This window comes from Erithacus rubecula (genome assembly GCF_903797595.1).
Source record: "Erithacus rubecula genome assembly, chromosome: 4".
NCBI lineage: Eukaryota > Metazoa > Chordata > Aves > Passeriformes > Muscicapidae > Erithacus > Erithacus rubecula.
This window is the reverse complement of record NC_136686.1, coordinates 10,546,813-10,562,469: the sequence shown is the minus strand read 5'-3', so window position 1 is coordinate 10,562,469 and position 15,657 is coordinate 10,546,813. Positions and strand designations below refer to the sequence as shown.

At 38.4% G+C, this 15,657-nt stretch overlaps 1 protein-coding gene across 3 annotated transcripts in view; it reads left to right on the top strand.

The window, feature by feature from the left end:
• LOC306801729 (uncharacterized protein) overlaps window positions 1–15,657 on the top strand; it is a 95,737-nt gene that overhangs the window by 30,455 nt on the left and 49,625 nt on the right. For all 3 annotated transcript variants that reach the window (XR_013774165.1, XR_013774166.1, XR_013774167.1), the window contains 2 exons: window positions 10,054–10,151; window positions 11,490–11,641. The gene's annotated coding sequence lies outside the window, so the exon portion shown is untranslated. The remainder of the gene's footprint in view (window positions 1–10,053; window positions 10,152–11,489; window positions 11,642–15,657) is intronic.

The following is a 15,657-nucleotide window of genomic DNA, read 5'->3' as shown; positions in this document are numbered from 1 at the left end:
ACATGAAAAGTTATGTCTAACATGACTGTTGAATTTTGGGAATGCTTTGAAGGTTTCTTAAACACAGGGTTGTGTAGAAAGAATAAATAAACCCCAGCAGAGCAAATACACAATTCTGAGGTATTCTTATATATTTCAATATGTATCTGCAGTGCATGCTATTTATTAAAAAAGAAAATTGGGCATAAAGCTGAAAAATTAGTGGATAAATATTCAGCTATCTTGAAGATCTGATCAAATAGTAAAGATACTTGGAAGAAAAAACAAACATGGATAAAATTGTCATAGGATGGAATGGAAGGACTCCTGGTAATTTAAATTAAATCAAATCCTTTCTTTTGGTGCAGGTTTTTTTTTGTTGTGGGTTTTTTGTTTGTTTGGGGTTTTTTTTGCTTTTGGGGTTTTTTGTTTTGCTTTTGTTGTTTCTGGGGTTTTTTTGTTACTCTTCAGTTTGGAAGGTAATCTGTTCACTATTTTAAGAGCTGAAAAACAATGCTGCTAAACTTTCTCTGATTTTCACAAAATTAAAATCTGAACTGTGTCAGAGCCTTAACACTTTCATTCTCTTTATAGAGAATTTAAAATTTCTCTAAGTTATATGATCTGAAAAAACTCTTCCTAGACAGTCAGATGTTAAAATATTCAGCAGTTTTGTTATAATGCAGAACACCACATGCTGCTCTGTATCCTTGGGTTGAACTGGATATTTACACTTTTATGTTTGTTTTGTAGATTATGAAAAATTGTGTAAACTGAAAGAGGACTGTAAAACCTCCTGCACTGAAATGCTGAAAAATATAAAATAATCTAGTTCTTACATTGCTTTGTCACTGCCAGTGTTAAATGTTACTGCAAGTATTTTTTGCAAGAACCTGAGTTAGTGCAAAGACAAAAGTACAACAGTGAGCCTTGTTTGCTTAGAGAAATCATATACTCCCAACGAGTTCCAGGGGAATAATTGTCCATTTTTTGTGGGTATTCAGGTGAAGTGATAATTCTGAAGCAGAGAATGCTATTGATAATGTTTCCACTGGGATACTCAGTAAAAATATATTTAGCTGTTTCCATAAACTGAGTTTAAGCAAAATTTAAGTCCAGATCGTGACTGGATGGTGAGATGCTGAACTAAATGCTGATATGTCTTCTCCACATACTTTCTGCTTTTCAGTTATTAGAGGTATTAAAACCATAAAAAATATGTTAATATTTTAATATTAGGGCATTTAATGAAACACTCTAAATATAGGCATATATAGGTAGATGTGCACTATACAGTGTGGATGATGAAAAATTAGTCTGTTGTGAATTCATTATTTCTATTCTGTTTAACTATTTGCTTCTTATTTTGAGAATCCCAATGTGGAAAAATATTTTAATAATTTGTGTTTGGCATTTTGGCCCTTGTGTGGTTTTGATTCACAAGTTAAAATCCCGTTTCCATGGAAATCAGCTGAATTTTTGATAAGCTTTGAATTTCTCCCACAAATTAAGGCAAGTGGGGAACATAATCTGGGCTGATTCTGTCCCCTAATGTCATCCATAGTATTTTCCCTTTTATTCCATATGAAAGGGTGCTGCATTTTGATGATTATTTACATGAAGATTCCCAAATGTTACTGCAACAAGTTCTCTTTTCTCAAGAGAAACCAGGGTATTTGTTAGCATTGAGTCGCTTTTTGTGTGACAGCCATCCACAACTTCCTCAGCAGGAGCAGCAGACCCACCTCTGCCCCACACCATAAACACCAGCAATCAGTGTTGTTTTTTCTCTGATTATTTTCAGAACAACTCAACATTTCAATGAAAATGAACACTATTTTTTAGGAAGTAGGAAAAAAAAAAAAAAAAAGCCTATAATATGAGCTTGATATATAGCTTGAGAGGAGGTTTTTAGGCTAAACTTATTTTATTAGAATAGTCAGGAGAAGTGAAAGTCCAAGCACCAGCTCTGCGTTTTCCTAGCTCTAACTCGTAACTGGAAGAGGTGGATGAGGTAGGAATTGGCTTCTATAGGCAGGGTGGGACAAGAATGTCCCAGGCCCTTGAAGCAGACCCTTCCCTGCACTGGAAATGCCAGGCGATGGACTCGAGCAATATTCACATTCTGAGTGTATTTCTGGCTTTCCTAATCTTTGATCCTGCCATTGAATCCGCAGGGGTGCAAAAATCCACCCACACAGATCCGATGTCAAAAGCCTGGCCTTAATTATTTGTGCTTTGGTTTGGACAAATTACTGTTCTCTGTGCAGTAACCACAGTTATTACCAGAAGTACAGGACAATCTAAAACATACATATATACATTATGTAGTGTAGATATGAACTTTTTTTTTTTTTTTTAAATAAAAGTCATACTTTTTTAAATGTATTTTGACTCTTAGCTGAAGTTCTTATTTCTGAGTCTTGCCCTGTGCTGCTTCCCACCTGAGCAGATTGGCCTGGAGCTATAGCAATTTATTCTCAGAAAAAAATGAGTTCATAATGTTTCTAATCTGAAAGCCAGCCTAGAACAAAAAGAATATCCAGCTTTATACACCATTCACTAAGATCCTACTGATTTGTTAAACTGCAGATGGACTGTACCAGTTTTCTGCACTAAAGATGCAGCCCCTTTTTTAACTGTCCCTGGGCTCTATTCATGATTCCAACCATCTCAAGTTATATCATTTTCGTCTGCATATAAACAGAAGATTAATCTCTTAGGAATAATACCCCTTTAAACAGGAATAGTAAATTTAGGAAAAAAAAAATCAGAATTTTACAGCAAATTCACATGCCAGAGCCACTGCAGAGGTTGGCAATGCCAGCCAGCACAGTTCTTTAATCAAGTAAAGAAAACTTTGTGAGTTTTATGCGTTTCCCAAACTCTTTCTTTCCATCTTTTCCTCTTACTTTTCCTGAGTTCTTGATCATAAGTTAATGCTGATATAATTGCTGACATAATGCTTACAAATAGATTCCCAGCAATTGAGTATTACTTTAAATTTGGATTTTTGTCTTTTATTTTTTCCTTACTAGAACTGTATATAAAAATATGCTCTCTTCAAAAGTTCATGGGTAGGACATGGCAGGCCTGGTCATTTCACTCCTTGCATGTTCTCAGTGGGAAGCCAACTGAAAATCAGCAGAAGCTCCCAGCTAATTCCTGTGCCCACTTAGAATTTTTAAAACTGAGTTTTGTTTGAAATTAAAAATCTGTACCCCATTTTTCAATGGGGTGCCAGCCAGGTGCTCTAAAACATGTTCCTAATTATTTTCTTTGTATCTGATGAGAGCGTAGCTCTAGCTTTGATTTTCAAGTTCATTTATGATTTTGGATCTGAGATATCAATGGGGAGTGTATTATGGATATGGATTATGGTCCAGTCTCAGTGTCTGAAGCAGTTCCTAGAGTCACAGGAAATATTTGTTTTGCAGATGTTATTATTGAAGAAAACCCAATGGCAATAAAAGTATTCCAGAATGGAAAAAAACTTTCTAGTAAAAGTCACGTTTGTGTGAGTGGCCTATCTGAAAATGCTAGAACCTCACAAAGCGTGGCATACCTGTCTCATCACAGGTAGTATACTTGCTTTTCACTGAGGAGTGTTTGCAGTTTTCAGAAATTAAATACAGAATTAGCAATTTTCCAGGTTATTAAATAATGCAAAAGACCTTTTCCAGTTGGGTACAATTCTTATTTCCAAGTCATGGTTGTGTCTGGTCCTTCTTCAAAAAAAATGTTCTCAAGCTTTCAGAATTACACGTTCCAGAGCTTTGATTCTCCCCTGAACTAAATCTCTTGAGGGGTTCCTCTGTCTCCTCCTGATTCAGAGGAGTTGTAAGTTAAGGCTGAGGGTCCACTTAAGGCTTTTAGTGATAAGCCAGTTTCACAACAGGGAAGAATTTTACGTTTAATATATTTGTACAGTTTTGTTCGTTTTGGATTTTTTTTTTTCCTGCAGAAATATTAGATTCTATTGTGGCTTGTATGGATATTACGAATTTTTTTTCTAAGACCGTGAGGTAAAGTTTAAAAATCAGTGGTCATTGTGGAAATAGTGTTGAAGAGCTAATCTAGAAAACTTGCTGATTGCCCTTTCAAAAGTTTCGAAGCATTCAGCTTTGTGCAGGAGATCCACCTATTAAACTGTCTCTGGCTGGGATACAAAAGCCCAAACTTGCCACCTTTCAGTCTTTGACCTACATCAATTTTTATAGGAAATTGCTATAAATATCTACTTCCCAATTAATACAAAATGATATCTGATAGTTTCCCACAGTAAAAAAGTTGTCTGCACATATATATCCATATGGGAAGCATGGGGATGTGATACAAACAAGAACTGTGTTTCATCTTTCAAGCTACAATTAGATTGTGGCTTTTCAAAATCTGCAGATTTTCTCTGTAAATTAATCTTCCAGTGTCTTTTGTTGCTGTCTTTCAAGTTCTATCGGCTTCCAGCTAGAAAGTTAATGATAAAGCATCAGAATTGCACCCTTTTAAAAGAAGAAAAGCAGGGTAGGCATCTGTAATAGTAGTGTAATGGCACCAAATTTACATGCACAGTTTAGAATTATTTGCCTAGATGCTCATTCATTGGCACACAGACGTTTTCTTCAGTGCTTTATCTGCATATGATGTTCTGCAGCACTAGTCTGGCATCATTAGACATCTACCCGCCAGGATTTTAAAGATTTTTCCATAGTGCCATGAAATTGCACCTTCCTTGTTGAATCTGAAATCCAGCCCACCTGTAATAACAGAGCAGTGGAACAGTGTGGATCTCTCCTGGACGTCTGCAATAACAGAGCAGTGGAACAGTGTGAATCTCTCCTGGATGTCTGCAGTGCAGTGAGCTGGGGTGGCTTGCCTTCACTCTGAAATGAAGGACATGTCCTAATGGTATACCTTCCTGTTTAAAATGAATGGCTTGTAAATGTTTATCTCAGCTAGAAGTGAGAGCCTGGTCTGTGCTCTCCAGTTCCCTTTTGGAGAAACCATGCAGCAAAACAGCTGCATATCCCTTCATGTCCTTCTCTTGCTGTTAAACATGTACATCTCTGGCTTCAGCTCTTTGCCAGGTTTCCCCCTGCTCGTCTTTGGATTCCAGGTAGAAGTTTGAAGTAATGCTGTCTGGATTTATAGTGGGTTACATTGTTTTCTCCAGGAAAGAGCCAGTGAAAGGGATCACCTTCGTGCAGGACTGACAGTACATGCACAGCATCATGCAGTGTAGAGTTTCTTTGGTTCTGCCAATAGGTATTGCAGTGTAAAATGTCTGGAGGCTAGCTGGGGCTACTTCTCTAGAGGCAGGACCAAAGTACACAGTATACTGGCTTTCATTTTGCTGGTTTTGGACTGTCAGGGCTGCTTTCCATTTCCTACAATGTTCCAATATAACCAAGTCACATGTGGTTGGTAATGGAGGCTTCTGAGACCTGGGGCTTCTGTAAAGAGGAAGAGAGCAGAGTAGTATTTATACAGTATAATATTTTGATTTGCTAATGGGCTGTGAGGTGGATGTTATCATGAACTACTGTGCAGCAAGAAAGGTTCCTAAAACACATATCATCTTACTCCATCTCCAAATCATTGCAGATAACAGTGTTTAGTTTCTAATTAGACTTGTGTTGTACTAATTCTCGTGAGCACTGTGATTGATGTTCGGCATTTCAGTGACAAGTAACAGAGCAGCTGAGTGGAGCTCAGTGATGAAGCCAGCATGCAGCTGCTGAGGAAAGCACACTGCTCCCAGAGACTGATCTGCAGGATGAACACACGCTGATTGGTGTGGCCTTGCTCCGAGGGGAAAAGGGAAAAAAAGGCACATAGTCTTCAATTTGACTAATGATATTGTAGTCCTCAAAGGATTAGGAAAGAAACATCAAACTGAAAATGGAAGTCCGATGGGTAATAGTTCACAAATCATGTATTTGCTTTGCATAGTTTTTTACACTGTTTCTTAGGAGAGGATGGACATGATACTTTTTCCATTCCTCAGTCCCCTGTATTTAAAATACAGATGGTTCTTCCTGAGTACTGGTTTCTGTACATGTAAGTAATAAGAGTAAACTTCAAGGCAGAGCCTTGTGAATGGTTTCTTGATGTAACATGCCAGAGCAGCATAGGCATTTTATGTAATTAAAAGTATTTCAGAATCGTTTTTGCCAGCACTTTCATTTATGGCCAGCTCAAGTCAATATGTTTGGTAGTGCAGTTCCACTGTGGAAATAAAAATAGCAATATAGATTTGATATAGACAGTCTCATTGAGCTAGATTGGGTTACTGTAAGGAACATCTCCTAGCTTAAACCCTCTAATCAGGTCCAAATCCCTTCAGTCAGATTCTTAGTGTAAAGTTTGGCTTTTTCAAATCATCATCATTGTTGCATTCAGCACAAACAAAGGCTGTGCCTGTCACTCTTGGATGTCATTCATGTAGCATTTGATTTTTTCCACAGTCTTTAAAGCCCCTGTGAGGCCAAGCAGGGCTGTTCCTCTGCTTTAGGGGCTTTTTGGGCCCTCCATACGAGTTAAAGAAGAGGGGCTGGCTAAGGAGTGGCATTTTCTCAGGATGATCAAGCTGTGGCTTGCTGCAAATCCCATCTGCCCTCTCCACATGCAGCATTAGAGGCCCTTCCTGGAACAAGCTCCTTGGGGATTTACCTGCATAAGGTTGCCGGTACGGGGTCACTGGGAAGGCAGATGGGACACATGATGACAGACTTGGACCAGTTGCATTTGGCATAGAACAGACCTATGGAGTAGGATAGTGACTTTATGGGTGAGAATTTTTTTTTAAGTGGTGTTCTTTGTGGAGCTCATCCCCCAGTCAAATAGCAAATATTGTAGTAAAAATAGCAGTGGTACCATGCAGGACTTGGATTTTCAGAATTGCCAAGTGGGTGCTGCAGGCTGCAAAGAGTGTGTTTGTGCAAATCATGGAACAGATAAAGGCATTTGTTCCTGTCTGTGTGCTTCAGCCTACCAAGAATACTTTTTTGCAGGCTGTGTAAAGAAAGGTCAGATTTTGCTTTGTCAGTTGACATTGGGGTGAATTAAATTAGACTTGGAAGCCACAATAATATCCCAGGTAATAAAAGTTAATCTTGAAGTAAGAATGATACTTTTGTCTTTTGCTTGAGAAAGGAAGGTGTGGGCAACCCAGACTTCTCATACTGTTTTTTCTCTCTCAGAAAATGCTAAAAGAAGGCTCTGGACTTTGTGAGAGCATTAGGAAACTTGGGGGGAAAATCTAGTGGTATAAACATTCACTTGACCCAATTATGGGCAACATGTTTTAAGTATATGAACTTGTAAAGTGCTCATGCTTTTTAATACTGAGTAAAAATGTTCTACTACTTGCTGTGAAGATGAAACTTGTCTTGGACTTCACTGGCAGTGAAACCAGGATTACTACAGATCTATGTTGCAGATTAGGTCGTTTACTTATATTTCAGTTATGTTTTTTCAGCTTCCTGGAGGGCCATAGGAATTGAAAAAGCTTGAAGCACTAAAAAGAGAAATATTGGGTCCTTTTTCTTAGTCATAGAGTTTTTTATCTACCAAGTACAGTATATTATGCTGTCCAAGGAAATAGATATCATTTGCTGTACTTTAAAATAACACAAAAGCCATTCCAGCTCTCCTTGAAGCCAGTGAGAACATTCCACTTGTTCTCACTGGGAATTGGCAAGCAAGCCATGATGCAGTTTCTGTCAGAGCAGGAGAAAGCTGAGAGTCCATAGGACCATGGAAATGTAAAATAAAAGAACTTGGTTCCATATAATTTGCACATTTCAGAGAGAAAATGTCTTGGTTTTGGAGGAGGAGTCCTATAAGCTTGTTACTCAGGCACTCACACATCCATAAAAATCCAGAGAAAAAGTCCAGTAAGAGAAGTATGCAACTGCCCTCCAGCTTGGTAGTGTTTTGTTTGTTTGTGTGTTAGAGCATGGGGAAGGAGTGATAACCTTCTTGTCCTGGGTGTTCCCTTCAATCTGCAATGTGAAGTATCAGCTGCTGTTTGAATGTGTAATAATCACCAGTAAGTCATGAAGTCTAGAATACTTCCTTGTGAAAAGCAGAGAAATGGAAGAACTCCAAGGAAGACATTTCTTTTTTTAAAGAGGGCTTTCCCCTGGGCTTTCCCTGCCACAAGCCAGGAGAAGTTTGGCTGTCCTGTTCCCTGTGTACCTTCTGCTCACTGTGCCTGAGTAGCCCTGAAAAGGGGAACTCAGCACTGGGCAATGTGTGAAGGGGAATGTGTGGGTAAATATGCCTTCCAGACACCTGCATCAGCAGCATGACAGCAAAAAGAAATGTTCCCTCCACGTGAGATCAGCCTTAAAATTCCCAGAACAATGAGGTGCCTCTGCAGCTGTGGAGAGCCTGGGGCCTTCTCAGGCATTCTTGCTCTTCTCAGCTTGTTCTTGTTGCACCTTGATAGAGGTAAGATTAATTATTAGATCCTCAGCTTTAGACTTCCTGCAGTTACTCAGTGCAGTTACTCAGAGTTCACTTTATCTATAATTTTCCACTCTACACTTATAGTTTACTATAGGGAGATTATGTACTTGCAGCTACTGGCACAATTTGCCTACCAGGAAACGACATGGTTTTGAACTCCAAGGGATGTTACTGATGTGTAAATCATTTGATCTCGTCCAAATAGTATATTTTTCACAATATATCTTACCTTAATATTGGAAAATAATGAGTGATTTGGGGTGATCAGGTTCAGCAATCTTCAGAGGGAACCAAAATCTTTAGAAATTGCAGTTAGGGAAGATTTTATCTTCTAAAATCACATTGCCTCAAGTTTTGAAAATCTCTTCCATCAATATTCATAAGAGTGCCAAGCTCAGCGATATTTAATGAAAGAATACCTTTATGGAAAGTACTTTACATGCACAGTAGATGCATTTTGGAACCTGTTTGAAATGGATGTGTAGAGCCTTATGTTCACAGAAAGGCAAAATCTTAGGAGAAAGAGGCATTTGAAATTGGAAACAAGCATGTGGGTCTTTTGCTACTGGATCTGTATTTTAATTTCACCTCTGTGCTGCTGTCTGACCTGTGATGAGGTGACACATCAATCTGCCATGGACAAAATGGTGAGGAGAGGCAGAGAGACCTGGAGAACCAGGGGTTAGAGGAGAGTTGGACTCATGCCTGATATGACCCATGGCAGTGACTGGTTGGTGGGGCTGCCTGGAGTTTTGAAAGATGAGCAGAATCAAGGAAAACACCAAAGAAGGTGTTATGAAGTATGCTCTGGGCATTCTGTAACATTTCTGTTCTCATCCAGCTCTATGTGAAGTTGCAATATAGGTGTACTTATGTTGATTTATCTTCATGCTAATGTCAAGTAATCTTGCACAAATGAAGAACATATATTATCTTACTGACCTTGAGAGAAAATAATTCTCTGGTGTTTATTCTGATGAATTTAGAGGAATTTCACGTGGCATTTTCCCAAATTTTATGCTTGTATGAACTGGTGCAGTTCACTTTACTCAATGCAAGCTTATGCCAGTTTTTGTGGCAGGTGATATGGCCTTGATGAGAAATCATTTGTCCCCTATTCCTGAGTAACCAAGAGATGGAAAGTTTTCCTTAGGTTTGGATTTGTAGCCTTCCTATAATGTGCACACTCCAGGTGAGTTGGTCTAAGCCAGTGAAATGTCTGTGTATGCAGATGTTGTACCCCAGCTAAAACACGTTTCTGGTTCAACTAAAGAAGGGAAGCAGGAGAAGAGTTTGAAAGTAGCCACTAAGTCCAGCAAAGCTTCAAGCACTGCCAGTAGTCTTGAGGATGGATCAGTTCAGGAGCTTCAAAACAATTGCTAAAAGAACTGTGCAAATATTTTGCATTCTTTCCTATGAAATGACATGGTTTGTTTGCTGTTGCTTGTTTACCTGTTCTGCAGGGTATGTTGCATTTATCAGTCAAATAGACTGAAGGGGGGTAACAGTACTTTAATGATGATGTTTTGACTTTTGTTGTGTTTATTCTGTGTTTTCTGACTAAATTCAAACTCAGATGGTTTTTTTGTTCTGCTCTTCCAGCATGTCTGTCTCAGGCTGTCCCTAAAAAGAAGAAGCAATAATCTGTGGAAATGAACTCAGAACACACCAAGAGGAGCCACTGGAGACTAAACTGCAAGGTATTCAGGTATTTTATATCATACACCAGTAATTGGTGCATACACATAGTGTGCTCTGCAGTTCTTGTTCTTGTTAACTCACACAAAGTGGGTGAGAAAATTACATAAATAAACAAAAAGTTATGTGAAAGATGAAAGTTGTTTAGTCAGAATGCCCCCATGCGACTTGAAGATGGAGCCAGGTTTGAAAAGAACTTGGAGTTGCAGCTCCAAGTTCAACACATGTTGATGCTGCTGTCCAACAAATCTGTTAGCCAGGTCAGATTTTACCATCTGTTACTGCCCAGAGCACTGATGGCCATCTGAGAAGTGGTGGAGAAAGAGGATCCTTCTCTGACATCCACTGGAGCAGCATGAACAGCCCCTCTACTGATGGGCTAAGGCATTATGACACTCCCAGTGACCTCAGGAATTAGGTCCTGGTCTTGGCCTGCAGTAAGGAAGAAATTCATTTCCCAGAGATGCCAGAGGTCCTGTGTCTCTTGCTAGGCCTCAAGGATTTTTATGAGCTTTAGGTTGTGTATTTGTCCTGTATACAGCTGAAAGAAAACAAAGAACTTTTACAGTTCTTCTCAGTGCAGAAATGAGACTTCCAAGTTGGAAAGCAAGAATAATCTAGAGAAATGTAATTTTCTAGATCATAGGAAGATAGATTTTTGATTTATCAATGTGTTTAGGAGAAAGTAGCATGGCTCTGATGAGTCTATGTTCCATGTTTCTGAGGCAGGGCGAACACTTGTGTGATTCCTTTTCCATGCTCAGTGTGAGCAGGTGATGATAGACATGCTATGGATGTGCAAAGTGACATCTTAATGGCAGCAAGTAATTACATACATGTTTGTATGGTGATGTAAGTGCAGAGGTTGGCTGTACGCTGCTTCATAGCTGATTAATTGGGGGAAGCAAATGAGCTGCTAATAGGAGTAAAGGTAAGAGTTGTGCTTGCAGAGCGCACAAATACCAAAGTGCATTCAGAGAAAACATTTTATTTCCACAGTCATTGCAGTCTTATGTTAACTCATTGCAATAATTAAGCTGTTATAATTAACTGTTGTTCATAATTAAATATTTTAAACCCACAAAAGCAGAGGTACCTCCTAAGGGTATATATTTAATGGTTATATCACTGATATGTGAAAAATCACTCTTGTTGAATGTTGTATCATATGTGACTGAAAAGCAGATGCAAGTAAAAAGCAAAGTCACGGTGGGTATTATTTTATTTCCTGAGTTACACACTCATCGGCTTCCAGATATTTATTCACATTGGTTTTTTTATGTGTGCATTCCTGTGGTTTTGGCAGTGTGTTCATAGACACTGTTGATGTACTCTTTCAGATTCTGCTACCCAACTGCTTCTGGGACTTAATGCAGTTTGCCTCATCTGAGAGAACTTCAGATAAATTATATGGAAAACTGATAGTAAATCCCAGAGTACCAGATTTTGCTGCACATAATTCAGATGTAGCACATGGGACCAGTGAATGGTGGTATAGTATTTAGTATTATTAGTATTTTTCCTTACTTTTTCTTTCAGTATTTTGTCTTTTTTTTTTATTTTTTCTTTCTTTTTTTAAACTTTTTTTTTCAGCATTAGACTTCCAATGCAAGTAGTTGCTTGTCATGGCATCCCAAAAAAGCAAGGTCAATGGTGAAAATCCTTGGTTTTCTACCAAGTGTTTTAGAACCTTGAGCCAGCTCATTAGCCTTCACAATTGTCCTCAGTCTCACTTTAGAACTATAGTTTTCTCTGTAAGAGCAGGAAACTGCTGTCAGAATCTCCTGATCTAGACTTAAGAAAGGTTTCTATTCAACTTTGAAGAGTGATACTGTTTTCTTGTAAGAAGATTCATTTAAATATTATCTAAATAATTTACACTTTTAACTCTTTTAAAAATAAGTGCACTTGACATTAAAAAATGTATTACCACTCAGTTATGCTGTTCCTTCAAAAGAGTTATCACTTAAAGACAGGAGAAACAAGCCTTACACCAATTGTATTGACAGTAGATGGGAAGAATAGTAACTGAGAACATTCTGTAAGCTGAAATTATGGAGGTGTTCTGTACCCATAGGTGGTGGTCAAATCAAACATTCAGCATTTTAGATAAGAATTACTGACCTTCCTAAAGTTCTGGAAACTCATCATTATGGGGAAAATATACTTTGAATTTCAGTCAGTGATTGTTTGTCAAAATAAGAAAACTTTAAAAGTCGGATTTTCCTCTTAGAAATTTCAGTCTGTATTTGGGTAACAATGAGTAACAAGCTATTTTAGAAAGTATTTTTTTCCCTTCTTTGGGGAAAAATGTACTTAAAGCTTTTTGCATTGAGTTTTGCAAATATTTCATGTTTCTACACTACCCTGATACACTATTTTCTAAACAAATTACAGGTATAACAAAGCTACTTAAGGTCTTGCTGTGTTTGAGAGATACAACTTTTAATTTGGTTCTGTTATCACAGAAGGAGTGCTTCCATTTCCCAAATTTTGTGTAAATTTGAGACCTGAGAAACTTGCAATCAGTATTTTGTCACAGTCAGTATTTCTAGAAGATGGTGACACTTCAAAAGGAACTTTTCCTGATTATAAAATTCTGCAAAACTTTCAAAACCCTGGTTCTTCTCATTCCAAAACACCCTGCATTGAGCACAGGAAGAATTATTATCAAGTAACTAATAGAGAATGTAATGTTTTTTGGGTCTGGTAACCAAGGCAATGGTTCCAGACAGTGCAAGGAGAGTGTGTTCCATGTTTTGAGCTTTGGTTCTGCACTGAGTGGTGACCATGATGTTAACATGGTGCTGATGTTAGCAGGGTGCTGTTAAGTTGGTGGGTAAGTTTGAATGCCTTTGTTTCACAACTATGGCATTGCACCTATTACACAGCCCAGACATGAGCTGTTCCTGATACAAAATGAAGAGTGGGGAGGAGTGGTTAGTTAAATGTCAGCTATAAAATCTAAATGAAGTGATGACAATGAGGAGGGAAAAAAAATTAAGGACAGCCTTAATTTTTATCGTTCCTGAACTTGTGGTCTGTAATTTTGGTTTTCCTGATAATTTCAAAAACATGACTTGTTTATTTGGGGGTTTTTCTTCTTCTTCTTTTTCCTTTTTTTTTTTTTTTTTTTTTTTTTCTGAAGACATTCATTGGACCTAAGTAGCATTTATTGAACAGTAATGTGGGGAGGGAAGAAAGTTTCAGATATGAATTAAGTCTGAGTTATAGTGACTCGTAACTGACAACAAAACACCCAAGAAGAGACATGAGACAGGATGAGATTAAATGAGACAAGCCATGAAAAAGGGACAGATTTATGACTAGATGAGATAGGATATAGGATGAGAAGATATGAGTGGAGAATGAGATCATCTGGCAGAAATCTTCTAGGGGAAAAAGGAGGGGTTCACAGGACACATCCCAGTAGCCTCCTGTGTATAGCGGAAGGAATGATTTAAGCCATGAGAAAATCGGTGTTAAAAATGATACAAAGATGGGTTAGATCCCAAACCTCAGAGGGTCTAGACTTTTCTCTCCCTACACTTAGAAAAACAAAGAAACAACAGTTAGGATGACCCTGAGCCTGCAACAGTACATGCAGACCACACACTCCAAGGGTAGTCTCACCTGCTTAAATCCTATCAGCCTGCTTTCAATGTTGGTAGTACAGGGCTCTTTTCAACAGTTTAAGAAAACTGTTGCATTTCTTAGAATAAAGACAGGAGGCAAAAATTTCACTGTCATTCTAAACAATTCAACAGTTTTCTTAAAACATCAAGATTTGCTTTTCATGCATGTTTCTAAGTAACTACATCCTTTGTGCTAGCTGCAGCCAAGGCAGCTGTATGGATTATAATTGGTGGAATTGATTGCCAAGTGGTGAAATTTCAGTTGGCAAAATTATAATCCATTGCAAGATTCAGTATCTTAAATTTCTCACCTAAAAGATGAAAAAGAGACCTTGGCTGCTCACACAGGCCTGTACAAATCTGTGAAGTTGCTGTGTTACTGTAGCCATTGGCCCCTGCTCCTTTTCTAATTTTATTCTTATATCCTCTGCAGAGAGATGAGGAGAATCTGTTTGGAGAAATGCACTGAATTCTGCACTTCAGCTGAATTTGTAGAATCAGTTGGCAGCCTCTTGAAAAAAATTTTTCTGATGGAATTTCATCTTACATCTGATTCTGATAGGAGTGGAGAAGATGCAAAAGTGTGTTTCTCACAGATTCAATAATTTTTGCTCCATGATTTAGCTAAGAATACTAAGGACTTATCTGTACAGGTGGACAGGTTGAATTAAAACTTGCTAATGGATCGATAGAACTTGAGGTGATCAGTAGAGCAGTTTTGACTTGGCTGGATGTATGAAATTTAATTTGGAATAAAAAAGTGAACTGCATTAAAAGATCATAAAACTTCTATTATTCTTTAACTGTAGCTAGAACTATTTAGTGTTGGATGGAACTGAAAAAAGGGCTAGCTTTTTCCTTAGAATGGTAAAGATTAAAAATTGTGAAACTTTTTTGCTCAATTTGAGCCAGTGGACTGAAACAGGATTTGGTTAAGCCTCAGTGTGTAACACTGTGCATTTTATTTAATTATTGCTGATCATTTGCTCCACAGCATGGAGTGAGAGTTCCCTTCAGGAAGAGCTGGAACATCTGAGCTTTGTGCTGGGACTTATCCTGCAGCAGGAGGACTGTCCAGCTGCTCAGACTGGCACCTGTCCTCAGCCCTGTCCAAATCCAAATGCCTAAGGAAGTGTGTAAGGACAAGGAAATTGTAGATAATTTTTCAGCTAAGTGATCTCTTGGTGCTCCCCCACCCCAGAGAAACATGCAGCCAGGCATAGTTTATTTCTCATTAGCAACTGAAGTGAATTTCTGTTCTGTAAACTTGCCCGACCTCCCTGTGAGCCTTGCAGCCTCCCTCGCAAGGAGTCCTACAGGGTAACACACCTGTTGTGAAGAGCCACTTTGTTTCTGTTTGTTTTGAAACTACCTCATGCTAGTTGGAGGTGAAAGGATGCCTTATGGAATCTGACAGTGAAACTAGAAAACGTTTCTTCAGTTTGTATTTTTGTAATTTAATTTGTGTTTAGGCATTAGGTTAGTGTGGTGGATATAGCACAGTTAAGTAATCCAGGACCAGGTTGCCAGTTGAGTGAAATAATTATAACCCAGAGGATCTGTGCTTCAAGAGAACTTAAGTCTTAGCAGCCTTATCAGTTTTAAGCATGGGCATTTTTGGTAATAGAAAAACTCCCGATGGGTTCCAGTTAATGAATCATTTGAGCATGCATTTAACTCCTCTGGGTATTTCAGACTGAGTTGCCCTGGGGTACTGAGTCTGAGTACTCTGGAGGTACCTCTCTGTAAAATTTAATCCTGTTACAACACTTATGGTTGGGTTTGTTTGCTGGATAAACACCATATGCTTTTCTCTTTGCTATCCTGTGCTAGGTAGTATTCATTTTATGTAGAGCTCTGATTCTAATTGGGA